Source organism: Acomys minous, assembly GCF_964271855.1.
Source record: "Acomys minous genome assembly, chromosome: 7".
Taxonomy (NCBI): Eukaryota; Metazoa; Chordata; class Mammalia; order Rodentia; family Muridae; genus Acomys; species Acomys minous.
In genome coordinates this window covers 62,720,670-62,740,381 of record NC_140488.1, presented here as the reverse complement: position 1 = coordinate 62,740,381, position 19,712 = coordinate 62,720,670, and positions in this window count along the sequence as shown.

Below are 19,712 nucleotides of genomic sequence, written 5' to 3'. Positions count from 1 at the left end.
TACACCCAGTACTCAGGATCAGTTTCATTGCCTCTATCTCTTCTCCCTTTTATACCCATTTTATATCAATTTCATATTTTACAATAAAATGTTGTTACCATTTGTTTAAAAAATAGCATCAACAGCATATAGATTAGTCCAGAAGGAGGAATGTTCTATAGCAGTAACAATTTGGCTTTCCAACATGTCATTGCCATTAACAATGACAATTCATTTATGATGCTACATTGCAAATAGGTTTTAAAAGCAGACTCATAAAAAACATTTTAAGATCATTTAAGGAGATATGAGAAAGGCAAACACATTAAATATTTTCCTAAAATTGTAATTTTTCATTTTTCTTAAATTCTCTCTCTCTCTCTCTCTCTCTCTCTCTCTCTCTCTCTCTCTCTCTCTCTCTCTGTGTGTGTGTGTGTGTGTGTGTGTGTGTGTGTGTGTTGTACACATTCCAGACACACTATAGTATACATACAGAGGTTAGAGGTTAACATTGTAGAGCTGGTTATCATCTTCCACTTTTAAATGCATTCTAGAGATCAGATTCAGGTCAGCAGGATCACAGCATATTTTGTTGCCCAATAATCCATCTTACCCATCCAAAATAGAATTTATTGTGAATAAAAGTAACATTTCATATACCTAACAAGGATAACCTTGTGCTTAATATTGATGCTTAATTAGCATTAAGAGTCATGATAATACTTTACTTTATAAAGAAAAATGTAATAATGATGCTCATATCTGTTCTCTATGCAGATAAACCAAACATTGAATAGAGTATAAACAATTTTAAATATGAGTTTGGTGAGCATATATTTTATTTAATATTTTTTCAATTTTTGAAGCAGGGTTTTATTATGTAGCCTAGGCTCAGATTGAAGTCTCTTTTCTACTGCTTTTTCATGTTTGTACCAGCACAACTAGACCTAACAAATATTTCTTATAAAATGTTCCAATTTTTTGGTTTATATTATAAAAAAACTTAAGCATAATACAGGAGAAAGCATACTGTAAACACCCCCCCATTACTCATGGTTGGTAATACTATAGAGCATAACTTCTAACTGCATTGTTAATATTTATGCTTATATACACAAATAAGTATGGCTTTCATCTGTCACTAAGAAACTTCTTTTTGCAGCATATATAAACCATTATAAAAAGCCACAACTGGTCAAAGTAGTGAGTGTTATGTGCCCAGTTTCAAATACATCTACAATGTAACTTCTACACTTCAGGGTCAGGGACTATCACAGAAGATGGAATAAAGATTCTAAGAGCCAGAAGACCAGGATAGAACCTCTGCTATGAGATAGTATATTCTATGTATGATTTAGAAGCTGTACATAGATAGTCTCTATATTATGCTTGTCTAATCAAGACCTGAAAAATTACATCAATTGCCATACTTAAGTAGATGGGAGAATTTACACAAGACATCACACCTAGAAGAGTTATATGTAATTAATAGCCTTTGAGAGAGAAAGAATCATTCTTCTCCAGGGACAAGCTCACTGATGAGCTAATCAATTCCAAGAGCTCAGCCCTACACACATATGATCAATAATAAGTGATTTTAGCACATTGAACTTGTTCATTTATGTTTTTGTGTAACAATTATAACTAAAAATAAGAGGTCATAGATTTGAGAAAGAATAGAAGAGACATAAGAAGTAAAGGGAATATGGGGAGAAGTATAATATAAATATAATACTTATATAAAGTAATAAATAAGTATATTTAAAGATGTATCATGTTCACCAATGAAATAGAATTTGGAATTTTCAATTCTGAGAAGGGTTTCTCCCTCAACGGTAATTTCACCATAACCACTTCTCTAAGAACAATTGTAAGATATATTTCTAAATCCAACCAAATATTAGGCTCTGAAATTTCACATTAATAAATCAAGAAAAATAAACTTCAACTAACTCAGTGATATTCTTGGAATGATCTATTATCTACCAAATAAATCTGAGAATTATTATTTGAAAACACTTTAAGTGTTTATTTATACACATGGGGATATTGTTACACTTGATTCCCTGAAATTACTCCCATAACATTTCCATTAAATTCCTTTGGGATTGGATCTGTAGCTAAAATAACTTCAAGTTACTTGTCATCACAAGTAATATTAATGATGAAGATATGGCTATAAGTTAGAATTAGGATAAAGCAATGAGTTTCTGCATAAAAATATATTCATTGCATGGTTAGAAGATCTTTATGTTTTCCTTTGCATCAAGCAAGGATTTGTAAACTTGCTAATTTGCCTATTTTTTTCTTTGCCTCAGACTCTAAAATCGTGTTTGTGTCCTACTTCAATGTTTAACCAATAGTGCAAGCCAATAAATTACGACACTGGTAAACAAAGATTAGGTCTTACTTTGATTTGAAAAAACTTTGCATACAGAAAAAATATTATCCTTCGTAAAAAGTGTAAAAAAAATGACCCTGATTCTGTACTTGCTAATTATTTTTCTGCTATGGACATCAGCTTTAGTTCAATCTTTAGTGATAACATATGTCTCTATTTACATTTTGATGTTCTCCCATCTGTGTGTATAAGATATGAGTAAGAAGACTAATGTTAGACCTCTTTTGCCAACAATGCACATACAAAGACAGTATGTTGCATTTGTGTTTGTGGTTATTTGCTCCTGCATCTCTATGTAAATTTCTTGCTCAGTCAAAAACTGACAAAGAAAAGAGTATTTCATTCTTTACAGTCACACTTCACACATGATTCAGTAGTTAACTTATTTCCCAGCTGCATAATATCTTACCTTGATCCTCATGAATTTTTACAGCTGTATGGTGAATTAAAGGGAAAAGAACAAGAAAAAATATGAAAAAATCTTAGAATGTTTAAGAGTCCTGGGTGAAAATTTCAGTTTTACTGTTTTCTGTATGAACTCAGAAAGTTCTCAACAACTCTGCTTTTGCTCTTTGCCATGTAGATTAACTGTGTGTGGAAAACACCTAACATTTTGTTTCACATAAACTTCCCTTAGTAGTTGTCTTGTGACTTATGTTCAAACCACAGGATATCTGTGAATTATAAGAAACCAGGGGTGGTATTTAAAGCAGCAGTGATTTATAGCTAGTTTGGACATACTTTCCTCATTAAGATAGAAGATTTATTATTATCAATCAAATAGTGCTTTCAAAAGCCATTCTGATATACATCCTCCCCAATTCCTAAGAACCTTGGAAGAAACCACTAATAATAATCGTTAACATCCAAATAATTACTCATATACATAAAGAAAAAATTTAAATGCTTTACCTATGTTTACTCATTTAATATTCTCTAAAGCTTTACAATGCTATTATAGTCATTATTTTAATTTTACATGGGGCAAATGTAAAACTCAGAAAAGTCAACAGTACGTAGGAATATAGCTTGTAAAATTCAATGCCAGAATTTTCAAGAAGAATATGGGGATTGTTAGGCCATCTTGAAAGATCAGTTTGTCAAAATAACTAACATTTCTTTAGACATGATAGTATCTATAATATAAAATGTTAACAGTTTACTGCAGGCATTTAGTAAGAACTAAGTTATAAAACTTTGCAAAAACAAGTTCATAAGAGAAATATACTGTCAGTTGTTATGCTGACATGAGTTTACACATACTCATGTTAAAATAATTAAATCCACTACTCTTTTCCATTTATTTTGTTCCCTGTTTGTCTTTTTGAAAATGCAAATAAAATCTACTCCCCGCACACTTCTGAATTATGATCAGGTCTTTTTTCTGTGTGTAATTGCGGGGAGCCAAGACCATAGCTGGCAACCATCTTGGACCTTGACATAATACATTGAGTGGACCTGGGGCAGGCTACCTTGTGACCTCTTTCCCTCCTTGCCTCAGGGTACATTCCAGAAGGCTGCCTTGTGACCTCTTCCTCTCCCTCAAGGTGTTCCAGCTGTTCTCAGTATTCCTGGAATTACAGAGGCCTTCAGAGCATGAGAGGAACAAGTATATAGATAACATCTTGTGGTTCCAGATGCCTAATAGTTCCACCCAGCCGCAGAAGCACAGGGGCCCTCGCCCTGCCAAACTTCCTGACTTCCTGATATCTGGTGAAAACCGTCCACCTGGATCACTGCACTCAGCCTCCTGCTTCAATAGTACATATTTGCCTGTGAGAAAATAAAATTTTGTTAGCTTGATCAGACTCCTTGACTTGTTGTCCGTTCTTGGAGTCTCTTGTCCCCCATTCTCTCACTAAGGGTCCGAGGGTACCAGTTGATTGTCCGGCAGATCAGGACAATGCTCACATTGTTTGTTCATATATTTAATATTATTTAAATAGTTTACAGATTTAAAAAATTAGCAAAAGCAAAAGCGCTGTTGGACTTTAAATCCCTCCATGAACAAAAATAAGAAGATTTTTGGTCTTTATCTTGGTAAGAGGTAGGATTAATAAAGCCTCATCATACACTAATACAAGAATTTGTCTTCAGCACTTCGTGGTAAGAAAACTAACACATGAGAAGGATTTAAAGTTCCCTAGGAAACTACAGAGTGGTTCAGGAGGCCACATTAGATGGGGGAGTTTTGGGACACAGACTGTTCATCATTTTTCAAAAAGGCATTTTATTTACAGCTTTGGAAGTGTTAATGAAGCATTCACACTTTTACCAAGTGAAAAAACAGCTCTTTCAATCTCTCTTCAGACATAAGCAGCAGTTACACATAAATGGATTTTATGTGATTTTTCACATGGGAATATTATTAAAGGATAAAAGACTGAGTAAATGTTCAAAATACAAAAGATACAGACAAAAGGAAAAGACAGAAGTGAAAACATGCACAAGCATATTTGTTTTGTTTTGTTTTTTATAATCTCACTGTGGTGCCCTAATGAGAACATCATGGTAACGGAAGTTCTAGAAGATGTTCCCTTTGAGGAAGGCTTTTTCCAGTACCCTGCATAAAAATGAGTTCATGCAACAAAGAAAATAATTATGAAGTAGGCATTTGTTTCTCTACCGTTGATGAAATTGTATAATTGATTACTAAAATCTGTTTTATTTTTTCTTGCAACATTTAGCAGCTCATATAACTAGTATTAAAAACTTTTTATCACAGTTTATGCCTACTCTCTGCATTTATAATAGGTGCTTATGGTGAATATAAATTAAGCATACAAACTATTGCTATTGACTAAGAACCTAGGGGATAGAAGAAGATGGTAAATGATACATCATCTCAAAAAAGGTCATTTTAAATAATCCTCAGGAATTTATAAAAATTGGATATTTAGAATTTATTCAGACAAATAGGAAAATATTCTGACATATTGTAAAACTTTTACTTTGTTATGTCTATTCCTTCACTTAATTTATTTATATTACCATATTGGACACTTTTGCAGAACTTTTGTTTGTGTGTTAAGAGGCTTGGACAAGAAAATGTATGGCTTTCTGTACCATGGAAAAGAATATGAAAGTTCATGTTTGTTCCTGTCTTTCAAGTTTTCTTTCCTTATGTTTGTTACACAAATAACCTATTATGGAGATTTCAGGAAAATGAACCAAATTATACTATTGGATAAATAGCTCTTAATTAAAGGGATGTGACTCTATATCTATCTCTACTGGAACTTCCTTATTAAGAAATAATGTATTTCATGTATTCTATAGCATAGCAATGTAATTAACCATCTTTTCTTCCTTGTTTTATTGTTATAAAGTACTATAGGTTTTTTTAATTCCTGGAAAAATATGCAATTCTCACTTTTCATATGAAAAAATTAGTTCAGAAATATAGAAACAACTGTTGAAAATTACATTGCTGTACAGTCTTAATATCATTTTTTAAGTACTTTTAATTATCCTTGTACACTAACCTCAATAAACACGAACTTTAAAATAATGTTTGGGTTTCAAGTTCCACTGAATGTACAGAAACACTGTGAAGAAAACTTTTGGCATTACTTAAGATTTAGCTTCTGGGTGTTCAGTTCAAAAGCATGTAATAGAACCAATGTAATATGGATCAAGTAAACTTTCTGTCATATAGTATAGTATACACTTTGTATCATGAAACAAATACTTTGTCATTCTAGTACTAAATACGCTTTACAAAAGACTAATTGTAAACACACACACACACACATACACACACACACACACACACATACTTGGAAGAAGAAATGCAAGTCTTCATTTTACAGTTAAGTTAAAACTTCTTTCTATAGCTCTCACCTACAAAAATGCCGCAATTCTCTAAAACTTTTCTTGAATAAAATAGTAATTGTTTCTATGTTCCAACTTGTAAGGGTAGGAAATTGGTCAATGATAATGTTGACTCTTACCCTATTTACTAGGTTTGTTATATGTGAAAAAAATGGCAACTGTCTATGACTGTAGCTCCATCATTGGCTCTTTGATGGACTATGAGTCATTTATTTTCTGACTATATTTTTTTTTACTTTATTAATTTATTCTTGTTACATCTCAATGGTTATCCCATTCCTTGTATCCTCCCATTCTTCCCTCCCTCCCATTTTCCCCTTATTCCCCTCCTCTATGACTATTCCTGAGGGGGATTACCTCCCAATGTATATGTTCATAGGATATCAAGTCTCTTCTTGGTAACCTGCTGTCCTTCCTCTGAGTGCCACCAGGTCTACACCTCCAGGGGACATGGTCAAAGGTGAGGCACCAGAGTATGTAAGAAAGTAATATCCCACTCTCCACTCTACTGTGGAGAGTGTTCTGTCCATTGTTTAGATCGGGGTAGGGGTTTAAGGTTTACCGCCTGTATTATCCTTGGCTGGTGCCTTAGTTTGAGCAGGACCCCTGGGCCCAAATCTGTCTGTCATTATGTTCTACTTGTAGGCATCTAGGACCCTCTGGATCCTTCTACTTTGCCATTCTCCCATGCTTCTCTCATCTAGAGTCCCAATAGAATGTCCTCCCCTCTGTCTCGGTTTCCTGGTAAGTGAAAAGTTTCGTGGGACATGCCCCTTGGGCTAATATGCAGATATAAGTGAGTATATACCATTTGAGTCTTTCAGCTTCTGGCTTAACTCACTCATTATGATCATTTCTAACTCAATCCATTTATCCACAAATTTCGGGAAGTCCTTGTTTTTAATAGCTGAATAGTATTCCATAGTGTTATATGTACCACAGTTTCTTTATCCATTCTTCTATTGAGGGACACTTAGGCTGTTTCCATGTTCTGGCTATTATGAATAAGGCTGCTATGAACATGGTTGAGCAAATTTTCTTGTTGTGTGCTGGAGCATCTTCTGGGTATATTCCAAGGAGTGGAATAGCTGGGTCTTGAGGAAGCCCTATTCCCATTTTTCTGAGATAGCACCAGATAGATTTCCAAAGTGGTTGTACTAGTTTGCATTCCCACCAGCAATAAAGGAGTGTTCCTCTCTCCCCACATCCTCACCAGCATGTGGTGTTGCTTGAATTTTTGATCTTAGCCATTCTGATGGGTGTAAGATGGAATCGCAGAGTTGTTTTGATTTGCATTTCCCTGATGATTAAGGAGGTTGAACATTTATTTAAGTGTTTCTCAGCCATTTGATATTCCTCTGTTGAGAATTCTCTGTTTAATTCCAAGCCCCATTTCTTAATTGGGTTATTTGGTTTGGTGGGGTTTAATTTCTTGAGTTCTTTATATATTTTGGATATTAGACCTTTGTCAGATGTAGGGTTGGTGAAGATCTTTTCCCAGTCTGTAGGCTGTCGGTTTGTTCTCTTGACAGTGTCTCCTGCCTTACAGAAGCTTCTCAGCCTCATGAGGTCCCATTTATTAATTGTTGACATTAATGTCTGGGCTGTTGGTGTTCTGTTCAGGAAGTTGTCTCCTGTGCCAATATGTTCCAGGCTCTTCCCCACTTTTTCTTCTAAGTGACTTAGTGTCTCTGGTTTTATGTTGAGGTCTTTAATCCACTTGGATTTGAGTTTTGTACAAGGTGACAAATATGGGTCCAGTTGCATTTTTTTACACATAGACATCCAGTTAGACCAGCACCATTTGTTGAAGATGCTATCACTTTTCCATCAAATGGATTTGGCTTCTTTGTCCAAAATCAAGTGACCATAGGTGTGTGGATTCATATCTGGGTCTTCGATTCGATTCCACTGATCAAACAGCCTGTTGCTGTGCCAGTACCATGCTGTTTTAATTACTATCGTTTTATAGTACAGTGTGAGATCAGGTATGTAGACTCCTCCGGAGCACCTTTTATTGTACAAGATTGTTTTAGCTATTCTAGGTTTTTTATTTTTCCATATGAAGTTCAGAATTGAAATTTCAATGTCTTTAAAAACTTGTGTAGGTATTTTGATAGGGATTACATTGAATCTGTAGATTGCTTTTGGTAGGATGGCCATTTTTATTATGTTAATTCTCCCGATCCATGAGCAAGGAAGATCATTCCATCTTCTCATGTCATCTTCAATCTCTTTCTTTAGAGTTTTGAAATTTTTTTCAAACAAGTCCTTCACTTGCTTAGTTAGAGTAACTCCTAAGTACTTTATATTGCTTGTGGCTAATGTGAAGGGTGTAGTTTTCCTAATTTCTTCCTCTGCAAGCTTGTCATTTGTGTATAGGAAGGCTACAGACTTTTTTGAGTTAATTTTTTATCCAGCCAATTTGCTGAAGGTGTTTATCAGCTGTAGGAGTTCTCTGGTGGAATTTTGAGGGTCACTTATGTAGACTATCATATCATCTGCAAATAGGGATAATTTGACTTCCTCCTTTCCCATTTGAATACCCTTGATCTCCTTCTGTTGTCTTATTGCTCTGGCTAGAACTTCGAGTACTATATTGAAGAGATATGGAGAGAGTGGGCAGCCTTGCCTTGTTCCTGATTTTAAGGGAATTTGCTTGAGTATCTCACCATTTCCTTTGATTTTGGCTATTGGTTTCCTATATATAGCCTTTATTATGTCGAGGAAAGTGCCTTGTATTCCCTATCTCTCTAAAACTTTAAACATGAATGGGTGTTGGATTTTATCAAATGCTTTCTCTGCGTCTAAAGAGATGATCATGTGGTTTTTTATTTTCAGTTTGTTAATGTGGTGGATTACATTGATGGATTTCAGTATATTAAACCATCCCTGCATGCCTGGAATGAAGCCTACTTGGTCATGATGAATGATATCTCTGATGTGCTCCTGTATTGGTTTTGAAAGTATTTTATTTAGTATTTTTGCATCGATGTTCATCAGAGAAATTGGTCTCAAATTCTCTTTCTTTGTTGAGTCTTTGTTAGGTTTAGGTATCAGTGAAACTATGGCCTCATAAAACGAATTTGGTAATGTTCCATCCCTTTCTATCTTTTAGAGTAGCTTGAAGAGTATCGGTATTAGCTCGCCCTTGAAGTTCTGGTAGAATACTGCACTGAAACCATCTGGCCCTGGGCTCTTTTTGGTTGGGAGACTATCAATGATTACTTCAATTTCTGTAGGGTAAATGGGACTATTTAGCTTGTTTATCTGTTCTTCACTCGACTTTGGCAAGTGAAATTGATCATGAAAATCATCCATTTCCCTTAGATTTTCAAATTTTGTGGCATATATGCCTTCAAAGTAGGATCTTATGATTCTTTGTATTTCTTCAGTGTCTGTTGTTATGTCTCCCTTTTCATTTCTGATTTTGTTGATTTCAATACTGTCCCTCTGCCTTTTAGTTAGTTTGGCTAATGGTCTGTCTATCTTGTTGACTTTCTCAAAGAACCAGCTCTTGGTTTTGTTGATTCTTTGGACTGTTTTCTTAATTTCTAATTTGTTAATTTCACCCCTGAGTTTGATTATTTCCAGACGTCTACTCCTTTTGGGTGTTTCTGCTTCTTTTTTTTCTAGGGCTTCCAGTTGTGTCATTAAGGTGTTTATGTGCGATGCTTCCAATTTCTTTTTAAAGGCACTTAGTGCTATGAATTTTCCTCTTAGCAATGCTTTCAATGTATCCCACAAATTTGGGTATGTTGTTCCTTCATTTTCATTGAATTTCAGAAACTCCTTGATTTCTTTCTTTATTTCTTCCCTGACCCAGGTGTCATTTAGCAGAGAGTTGTTTAGTTTCCACATACGTGTAGGCTTTTTGTTATTTCTGTTGTTGTTGAATTGCAGCCTAAGCCCTTGATGATCTGATAGGATACAAGGTATTATTTCAATCCTCTTGTATCTGTCGAGGCTTTCTTTGTGAACTACGATGTGATCAATTTTGGAGAAGGTTCCATGGGGTGCAGAGAAGAAGGTATATTCTTTCTTGTTTGGGTGCAAGGTTCTATAGATATCTGTTAGATCCATTTGACCCATGGCATTGGTTAATGATGTTATTTCTTGGATTAGTTTCTGTTTCAATGACTTGTCCTTCAGAGAGAGTGGGTTGTTGAAGTCTCCCACTATTATTGTGTGGGGATCGATGTATGGTCTAAGTCTTTTTAGCAGATCTTTTACAAATGTGGGTGCCCTTGTATTGGGGGCATAGATGTTCAGGATTGTGATGTCACCTTGATTGACTTTACCTTTGATGAGTATGAAGTGTCCATCCTCATCCCTTTTGATTAATCTTGGTTGAAATTCTATTTTGTTCGATATTAAAATGGCTACGCCTGCTTGCTTCTTGTGACCATTTGCTTGGAATATTTTACCAACCTTTTATCCTGAGGTAATGTCTATCTTTATGAGTGAAATGTGTCTCTTGAATGCAGCAGAATGTTGGATCCTGTTTATGCACCCATTCAGTTAGTCTGTGTCTTTTTATTGGAGAATTGAGACCATTGATGTTGAGAGATATTAATGACCAGTTACTATTAAGAGTCTTAATTTTGATGTTGGTTCCAGTCGAGCATTTGTGTAGTTGTGTTTTTGCCATGGTATAGTTATCTATTTCCTGAGTAGTTTTGGTTGTAGCTTGATTCTTTGGGATGGAGTTTTCCTTCTAGTACCTTCTGTAAAGCTGGATTTGTGGATAGGTACTGTTTGAGTTTGGTTTTGTCATGGAATATTTTGTTTTCTCCATCAATGGTTATTGATAGTTTTGCTGTGTAAAGTAGTCTGGCCTGGCATCTGTGGTCTCTTAGGGTTTGCAGGATCTCTGTCCAGGCCCTTCTAGCTTTGATGGTCTCTTCTGAGAAGTCAGGTGTAATTCTGATCGGTTTGCCATTTAAATGTTATTTGGCCCTTTTTCCTTGCAGCTTTTTAATATTTTTTCTTTGTTCTGTATGTTTTGTGTTTTGATTATTATGTGACGGGCAGTTTTTCTTTTCTGGCTGGTCAATTCTATTTGGTGTTCTGTATGCCTCTTGTATGTTTATAGACATCTCTTTCTTTAGATTAGGGAAATTTTCTTCTATGATTTTGTTGAGAATAGTTTCTGGGCCTTGGAGTCTGATATCTTCTCTTTCTTCATTGCCTATTATCCTCAGATTTCTTCTTTTCATGGTGTCCTTAATTTCTTGGATGTTTTGTGTCAGGAGTTTTCCAGATTTTGCATTTTCTTTAATGGTTGCTTCAAGATCTGTTATTGTATCTTCTAGACTTGAGATTCGTTCTTCCATCTCTTGGATTCTGTTAGAAAAGCCCGGCACTGTGTCATTCGCCTTCTTCTCTGAGGCCTCACGTTCTCGTTTTTCTTCTGTCTGTGTGTTTATCATTGAATCCATTTTCATCTTCATATCTTGAACAGATTTTTTTTATTTCTTTCATCTGGTTGTTTACATTTTCCTGAAAATTTTCCAATTCCACTCTATGTGCTTCTTTTATGCCTCGCACCTGCTTCACTGCGTCTTCCTGCATCTGATTTCAAATTTTATTTGTTTCCTCCATTATCATCCTCATTACCAAGGATTTGAGGTCATTTTCTTGTGTTTCCGTCGTATTTGAGTCCTCCGGGTTGTTTTCTTTGGGATAGCTGGGAACTGGAGACGCCATGTTGTTTTGGGTGTTTTTGCGTATGCTTTTACGCTGTCCCTTAGACATCTTGCCGTCTATGTTTTTGTTGGGAACTTCCAGAGTTGGGTGGAGGGTGTCTGATGATAGATTCACTTGATTTCTCACAATTTCCGTAGGCTGTAAGCCCTGATACTTCACTGGTGTGGATGTCAGGAGGTTAGCCCTGTTGTTTTGAGCTCTCACAGCCAGAGATCCTCAGCTCCCCTTTGCTGTGGGTCCTGCAATTGTTCTGGGTCTCTTAATGAGCGTTGGATCAGGCCAAGGTATCCACAGCCTTTTGGGTTCCCTGCCAAGTCCTGCCAGGGATACTGGGCCCGAACCATGCTTCGAGCTCAGCTAGTTTCTCAGGGCCTGAACCGTCTGCCACAGCAGGCAAACTGCGACTGCGATGAGCAAGCACCTGGTGTAACTGAGCTCTCCGCCCAGCCTGCACCACAGCAGGAAAACTGCGACTGAGCTGAGCAAGCACCTAGGGTGGAACTGAGCTCTCTGCCCTGCCTGCACCACAGCAGGAAAACTGCGACTGAGCTGAGAAAGCTCCCAGGGTGGAAGTGAGTGCCTGCCCAGTCTGTGTCATAGCAGGAAAACTGTGGGGCCGCCCTGAGCTGGAGCCTAGCCTGTGTCACAACAGGGGAGCTGTGCCTTGGGCAAAATTGCTTGCTGAGCTGAGCCCGCTTCTCCACGGCACCGCCCACTGAGCAAACCCAGGACTCTGTGGCCCAACTGTCCGCTGAGTCCAGCCTGGGTCTCAAGGCACCACGTGACCAAAATCCCATCCAGATTCCCCTCTCCCATAGCAACTCCCACTGTCCACCACACCAATTGCCTCCACTGGAAGGCTCCGAGCTGCAAACCTCAGCTTCCGCTGCTGGTGCCGCTTGAGCCGCTGGAGCTGCCGGTGGCACCGCTGTCTCTGCCGCTGCTGCTTTGATACGAGAAAGTCCACGCTCCTCCCGTGTGCAGGGGCAAGCAGGTCCTCCACACCCTGGTCCCTCCGAACCGCGGAGCACCTCTGCTGCCGTGGTGTGGGGACCCTGGTGTTCCTGGCTCAGAAATATGCGCAATTCCCTGAATTGTTCACTGGAGCTTTCAAACACGGTCCACACTGCTCGCCGCCATCTTGGATCCTCTCTTTTTTTATTTTTAAAAGAGAACACAAAGTTAAGTGGATATGGAAGGAGGATGTATTTGACTGGAGTTGTGTGACAAAAGTGAATGTGAAAAAAATAAATTGTACAGAGAGTCTCAAAGTATTGTTAGTATTTTTCCAAATAATATTTAATTAAAAATAGTTTTATTTCTGTAAAATTTTTATTAAAGTGCAACATTCTTGCAATATGAAATTTTGTGTTACCTGAATCTATGTTTCCAGGCCATTGGGCACTCATATTTGGCTCTAGGAGAAATCAACATTATCTCTTGCCAGTGATGAAAAAGTTATGAACTCTAAGATAATGTAACTTGCACTATTAAAAATTAATGAAATGGGCTCAGAGACATGGTTACCATTGCCATTGTTCATCAAATAAAGGTGGTTACTTATAAAGCATGATAACCTGAGTTTGGTCTCTGACTCCCTCATAGAAGGAGAGAAGGAATTCTCACATAGTATTCTCTGACCAGCAAATGTATCCCAACATACACACACACACACACACACACACACACACACACACACACACACACACACACCACCCTGCACACAAACTCATACACATACACATAATAAATAAATAATTGTATTGAATTTTTAAATTAATATTAGTAAACTGGTGGAATAACTATTTACTGTATCTACATTTAGTTAACAATACTCAACTATTATATCTAAAACTTATAGCTTCCACAATAATATAAGGGAAGAGTTTTTGTAGAAGCTGCCTTCCTTTCTAAGGCTCTTTCAGTCTAAAGATTTTCTTCTAGCCCAAGAAGCTCTTACTGAAGTCAAATAATTGTGTGTGTGTGTGTGTGTGTGTGTGTGTGTGTGTTTAAATGTTAACTCTTTACAGTTAAAATGTATACTTCATAGCTCTAAGAAAAGTACTTATTATTGAGAGGAAACACCTACTTTTGCCTTTTAATAAGGTGATATAAAATATATCATAGACAATGACCAGCTCTAAACTTTTAATCTACAATACACATAGAATTTAAATCTATCTATCTCTCAGGGGGTAATGTTAATGGACTGTGATAATTTTCTCCTAAAAAAACAGGAATGCTCCAGGGGAATGAATTGAGCATAATCATGCATGTATTTGAACCAAGTACACTATTTTTCTGTGAATGGATTTTCTTGTTATCTCAGCATGCACAGCTTGAAAGGTGCATATTACTTCTACTCTCATACATCTTAGCATATTAAAATAAAAGTAGTGCATTGAACTCGTTTAGGCAAACACTTTGTTTTTGGCAATCAGCCACTGAAAATATATCATTGCTTCATTTATCAGAAAAATTTGTCTAGTAATGTTAGCAATGTAGCAATGTTGACTCTTTTCCACAATTCAAATAAAAGATAATAAGAATGTTTTTTCTTTAAAATTAAAATCTATGTACTTGCACTTATTATCAACATCACTAACCAAACTGTTAAAGACAGTGGTTGCTAACTCTAGTTCTTCATTATGGATTAATTCATATATGCTAAATTTACATAGCAGTAAATACCAAAATGCTATGTATTGATAGTTTTTCACAAAATATAATTAGTTGTTCTTTTATGCCGAGATTACCCAGATCATGAGACACCAAAAAAATAACCACCAGGACTCGATACCAATGCAACAAACACAGGGTCCTGTATTACAGGCTCAGAGCTTCAGATCACAATCCTATATTTTAGAAGATACTTGGCGAATATGCCCCCAAAATATAATTGTTATCAATCAAATATCTGAAAAATTGTCAAAGCTGAAAAGAAGCTAGACAAAACAACAAGAACAGTAACAATCACAACAACAAAACATAGAATGGTATTCTACAGGAATCCTACACAGAAAAGGAAATGTGGGAGGGGGACTTAGAAATATCAATAAAGTATGGAATTTTTTTGAGAATGGTACATTAGTATTGGTTCATTGATAGTGATAAATTTACAGAAATAAGCTCAAAAATTTATAAAAGAAACTTGGTTGCAATATATATATATATATATATATATATATATATATATATATATATATATATCCATTGTTAGATTGTTAATGAATGAGTTCAGGTTCATTATTAGACTATCATTTAATGATTTTTGTAAATGATTTAGAGGTTTCTAGAAGAATAAAGAAGAAAAATTTAGGGGAATTTTGAAGGGTGAAAACATATAATTAAAATCATTAGGTCTTCATGTTCAGCTTTGGAAACAAGGAACTAGTTTAGAAAGAAAAGAGATCCTGACCATAACATTATCAACAGACCTTGGTGCCTACCTAGATGAAAAAAAAAGTTTTAAAATTCCAATGTTCCTTCATAGGATTCTAATAAAGATAGAAATTGCATTGAAGTAAAAGTTCATGATGAGGTTAAAGGAAGACATTGGAAACAGTCCTAAAGTTCTAATAGTTTTCAATTATTTAAAAACTATACTAGGCAGATTTGGGCCCAGGGGTCCCGCTCAAACTAAGGCACCAGCCAAGGACAATACAGGTGGTAAACTGTAAACCTCTAGCCAGATCTAGCCAATAGGCAGAACATTCTCCACAGTTGAGTGGAGAGTGGGTTATGACTTTCACACGTATTCTGGTGCCTCACCTTTGACCATGTCCCCTGGAGGGGGAGACCTGGTGGCACTCACAGGAAGGACAGCAGGTTACCAAGAAGAGACTTGATACCCTATGAGCATATACAGGGGGAGGTAAACCCCCTCAGGAACAGTCATAGGGGATGGGAGTAAAGGGTAAATGGGAGGGAGGGAAGAGTGGGAGGATGCAAGGGATGGGATAACCATTGAGAAGTAACAATAATAAATTAATAAAAAAATAAGAAAAATAAATAAAAAAGATAAAAACTAAAGTAAAGATAGAAATTGTATTGATATGGAAGCTCAAGACAAAGTCACAGAGACAGGCATGTTGTCTCAATAAACTGCTTGAGTAAACTTGACAGGCCAGGACTTTCCTGATGTTCTTGAAAGACAAAAGGACCAACTGCTTCTGAGTAAAAAAAAAAAAAGGCCACATAGTATTTTTATATGATAGCTTTACTTTAAAAATAAAATAGAAAAAGAAAGGATTAATTAAAGTTCAGGATGACAAGGTTAGGGTACCAGGTGGAGGGGTTAATCTTGATCTATTAATTATATGCCAACTTAAAACAAAATCAAATAGATTTGCTTTGTTTAATACCTTTTGTAAATGCAAGGCTTTATGATACCAATCATAAGGAAGAAAGTTTTAAGTTAAAAGAAATTAGACTTTTCCTAAATGTTAATTTTTACTTCTCAGGAAGTTTGCTGTTTGCTTGCTTAGTTTTCTTTGTTTCTATATACTTATGTAACCAAAAAGATTTCAAGCTGTTCAATCAATGATTAAAGTTTTTTTTAATTTTCAATTTTAAGTTTATTAACTTATTCAGATTACAAATCAATTGTTATCCTATCACTTGTATTAAAGGTTTTAAGGAAATGATTTTGTGTATAAATAAAACTTAAAGAAGATTCAGGTTGTCAGAGCAGGTAAAGCCATTGAGGCTTCCTCTGTATCCCATCTCTCATCAGAAGAATTGAATGGTGTCCCACATCTGTTTCTTTCTTCCCTCATCACTCTTACATACACCCTTCTTCAGGGCCCAACCCTCATCAGGAGCTGGAGTCCAGCAAGTTGCCTTTTAGTGCTATTGATGACAGATGTGATATTATTCTGATGTACTTATTTTTTATGATTTTTGGAATATTATAATTATTTGTGTGTGTGTCTTCACATATACATAAACTACATGTGAGTGTGATGCATGTGTCACGAAATTCATTTGAAAGTAAGAGAATGAGTTGATGTGTCTTTTTTCTCTGTTTACCTTCATGTGGCCTCACGTGATCAAACTCAGGTCACCAAGGTATCATAGCAATCTCTTTACCAACTGAAATAAACCTGGGGTGTTTACTATTTTTAGGTAAAATTTTTGTTCTTGTTTGTTTATCTGTTTGTTTTGTTTTAATTTTTTTCTCTGCTTTATAGTTTTATCTTGTAGTTTTCATGCATGTGAAGCAGTTCATACCTAGTCATGTCTATTTGATATTTTAAATGCTTATTGTGTTCATATATCCCATTTTCCTCTAAATTTGAGACATTTTCTTCTATTATTACTTTGAATACATTGCCTCTTTCCACCCCATGGATTTTTATATTTGGTGTCTTAAATAAATCCAAGATTTTATAATGTGTTGATCATTCTTCCTTATGTTTATTTGGCGATGTCTGAATATATTAATTCATTGAATTTGTCCAGCATGCCCAAAATTATTCTTTTTTCATTATCTACTGATGTAATTTCCCACTATGATTTTTTTCATGGATTGACTCTTTAATTTCTACTATTTGTTTTTGATTCTTATTCTCCAGCATTCATGCTGGATTTTTTTTCATTCTTGGTTTTGCTTCCCACTAACTTTTATAGCAGAAGTTAATACCAGTAAGAGACAGTGATTTGGTATCAAAGTAGTCATGATGTTAATTTGATATGACAAAGAACATTTGTATTCTTATGTCCACCAGTAAGATACAAAGATGAAAAAAAATTCTAGAATAGGGATTTAGAAAAGATTTTTTGTAGATCTTTAGAACTAATGATATTAATATTTAAGACTTAAGAGATAAAATTGGAAAAATGCAGAAAACAAAATAAAGTTGATCTAATGTGGAGAATATATGGATTGCGAGTATGAGAAATAATTGATGATATATAGAATAATGGCAATAATGATATCTTATTGAGGAAAGATACAAATGAAAAAAAACAACTACTCAATATTAAGTATGAAACAAAAATGTCCTATTTATGGGCAAAGACATCCAATTATTCTCAGCATTTTGGGCAGTTATTAATATCTGCATTTAAATACTCATCACTGCAATAAAGAATTTCTATGAACAAATTGGAGATCAGGAAAAATCTGTGGGTATTAACAAAAATATTGAGAAAATAGTCATGCCACCATGCTTAGGGAATACTGTATATGAAGGAACAAAGAGACTGTAAGATCTATAATATAGGAAAGAATATGATAAAATGCTTTAATAAGAATAAATAAATATATTTAAAATAAGTAATAAATGAAAAATAAGTAATAAATGAAATAGGAAAGTAGAAGAAACAGTCACTGTTTTTTCCTAGTTATGATGAACATGGTTTTTTTGATTCCCTGGTTTTGTTGTTGCTGCTCTTTGTTTGTTTTCTGCAGCTTGCTCTCTATATAGAGAGCTGCCTGCTACTTTCAGTAATTAAAACAAGTTAATCTAGTAACTCCAATCTGAGGGGCACAGCTTTCTATCTCATATGATGAGCATCACAATTCCCATGCTGGACTTGTTTTATATGAGTGCAGGTAAGTATAAGACCATGTGAGTGCATAATGCCCAAGCCGTGTAATCCCCTGGAACAGTAGTTAGGGTGGATGTTATATGGACCTCAAAGTTCTCTCAAGATACTCTAAGACAAAGTTATCATCAGAAAAATATATTTGTCACAGATGGATAGGGCTCATGGATAAGAAAAAAAGACAGGAGATAGAGGATGATGGAGAAGTAGAATGGAACAAGAGAGAGGAGAGTAAAAGAACAAAGGAGAAGGTCCAAGGATGTTTGTCCCAGTGGACAAAGGACTGCCTTTGGATGGAGAGGAGATGAATTTGTTCCATAAACAAATGGCAGTTTGCAAAGGTAAAAAGGAAATCCCCATATTAGGCTGAATTGATTTATTTTTATTGTACATGTTAATTAAGGTACTTATTAATTGTTGGACTTCAATACTTTGATAGTTTCACCTTGGTAGTCAGCCTCTGGAGGAGGAAGTGGCTACATAAAGGAATGGACCCTAGGAGGGGGTAGCTATGAGAATATATTCTAACAGTTTTTAGCAAATCAGAAGGAATTAGGGAAGGGCATAGCTTTCCAGAGCCATATTTGCCATGCTCAGGCCAGCTAGAACCCTCTCAGATATGAGGCACCAAGTGGGTAATGAGACAGGAATCCACATCCTCTCCCTAAGAGACTTCCTATGTCTGAGAAGATGTGTAAGACACATCTTCAATTTAACTTCCCTGCTGCTACATATTTTCAACAGACTGTTTTATGATTTTTGTCTTTTCACACCCATTGCTACATTTCTTTCTGAGCACACTTCATTTCTCTGGGAGACTGGATAAAGTTCAGGCTACTTCCTTTATTTTCCAGTTGTCACTTGACCAAGACAGTGCCAAGCAGAGTGTGTACATTATATTGTTCAGACTAGTCACTTTAGTGTTTTTCTGCAGCAACTCAGTTCCAGGCTCTCACCCTGTGTTTCTGTTTCAATGATTCTGTTCTGTACATTTTAAAGAACCATATTTTATATGTACTTTTATATTTTGTGTTCTATTGTTAAAAATTGAATGTTTAAAATTTGTCAGCCTAGAATTCTAGCTATATTACCCTTTAATTCTTAAGAGCCAAAAAAAATTATAGTTAAAAAAGTGTCACAGGAAAGAAAAACCCAGATTAGAATAGTGAATATGTTCTCTACTTGTGCCACCCATGGACAAGGAAACCGTATGTAGGACTTTTACTGGACTACATTA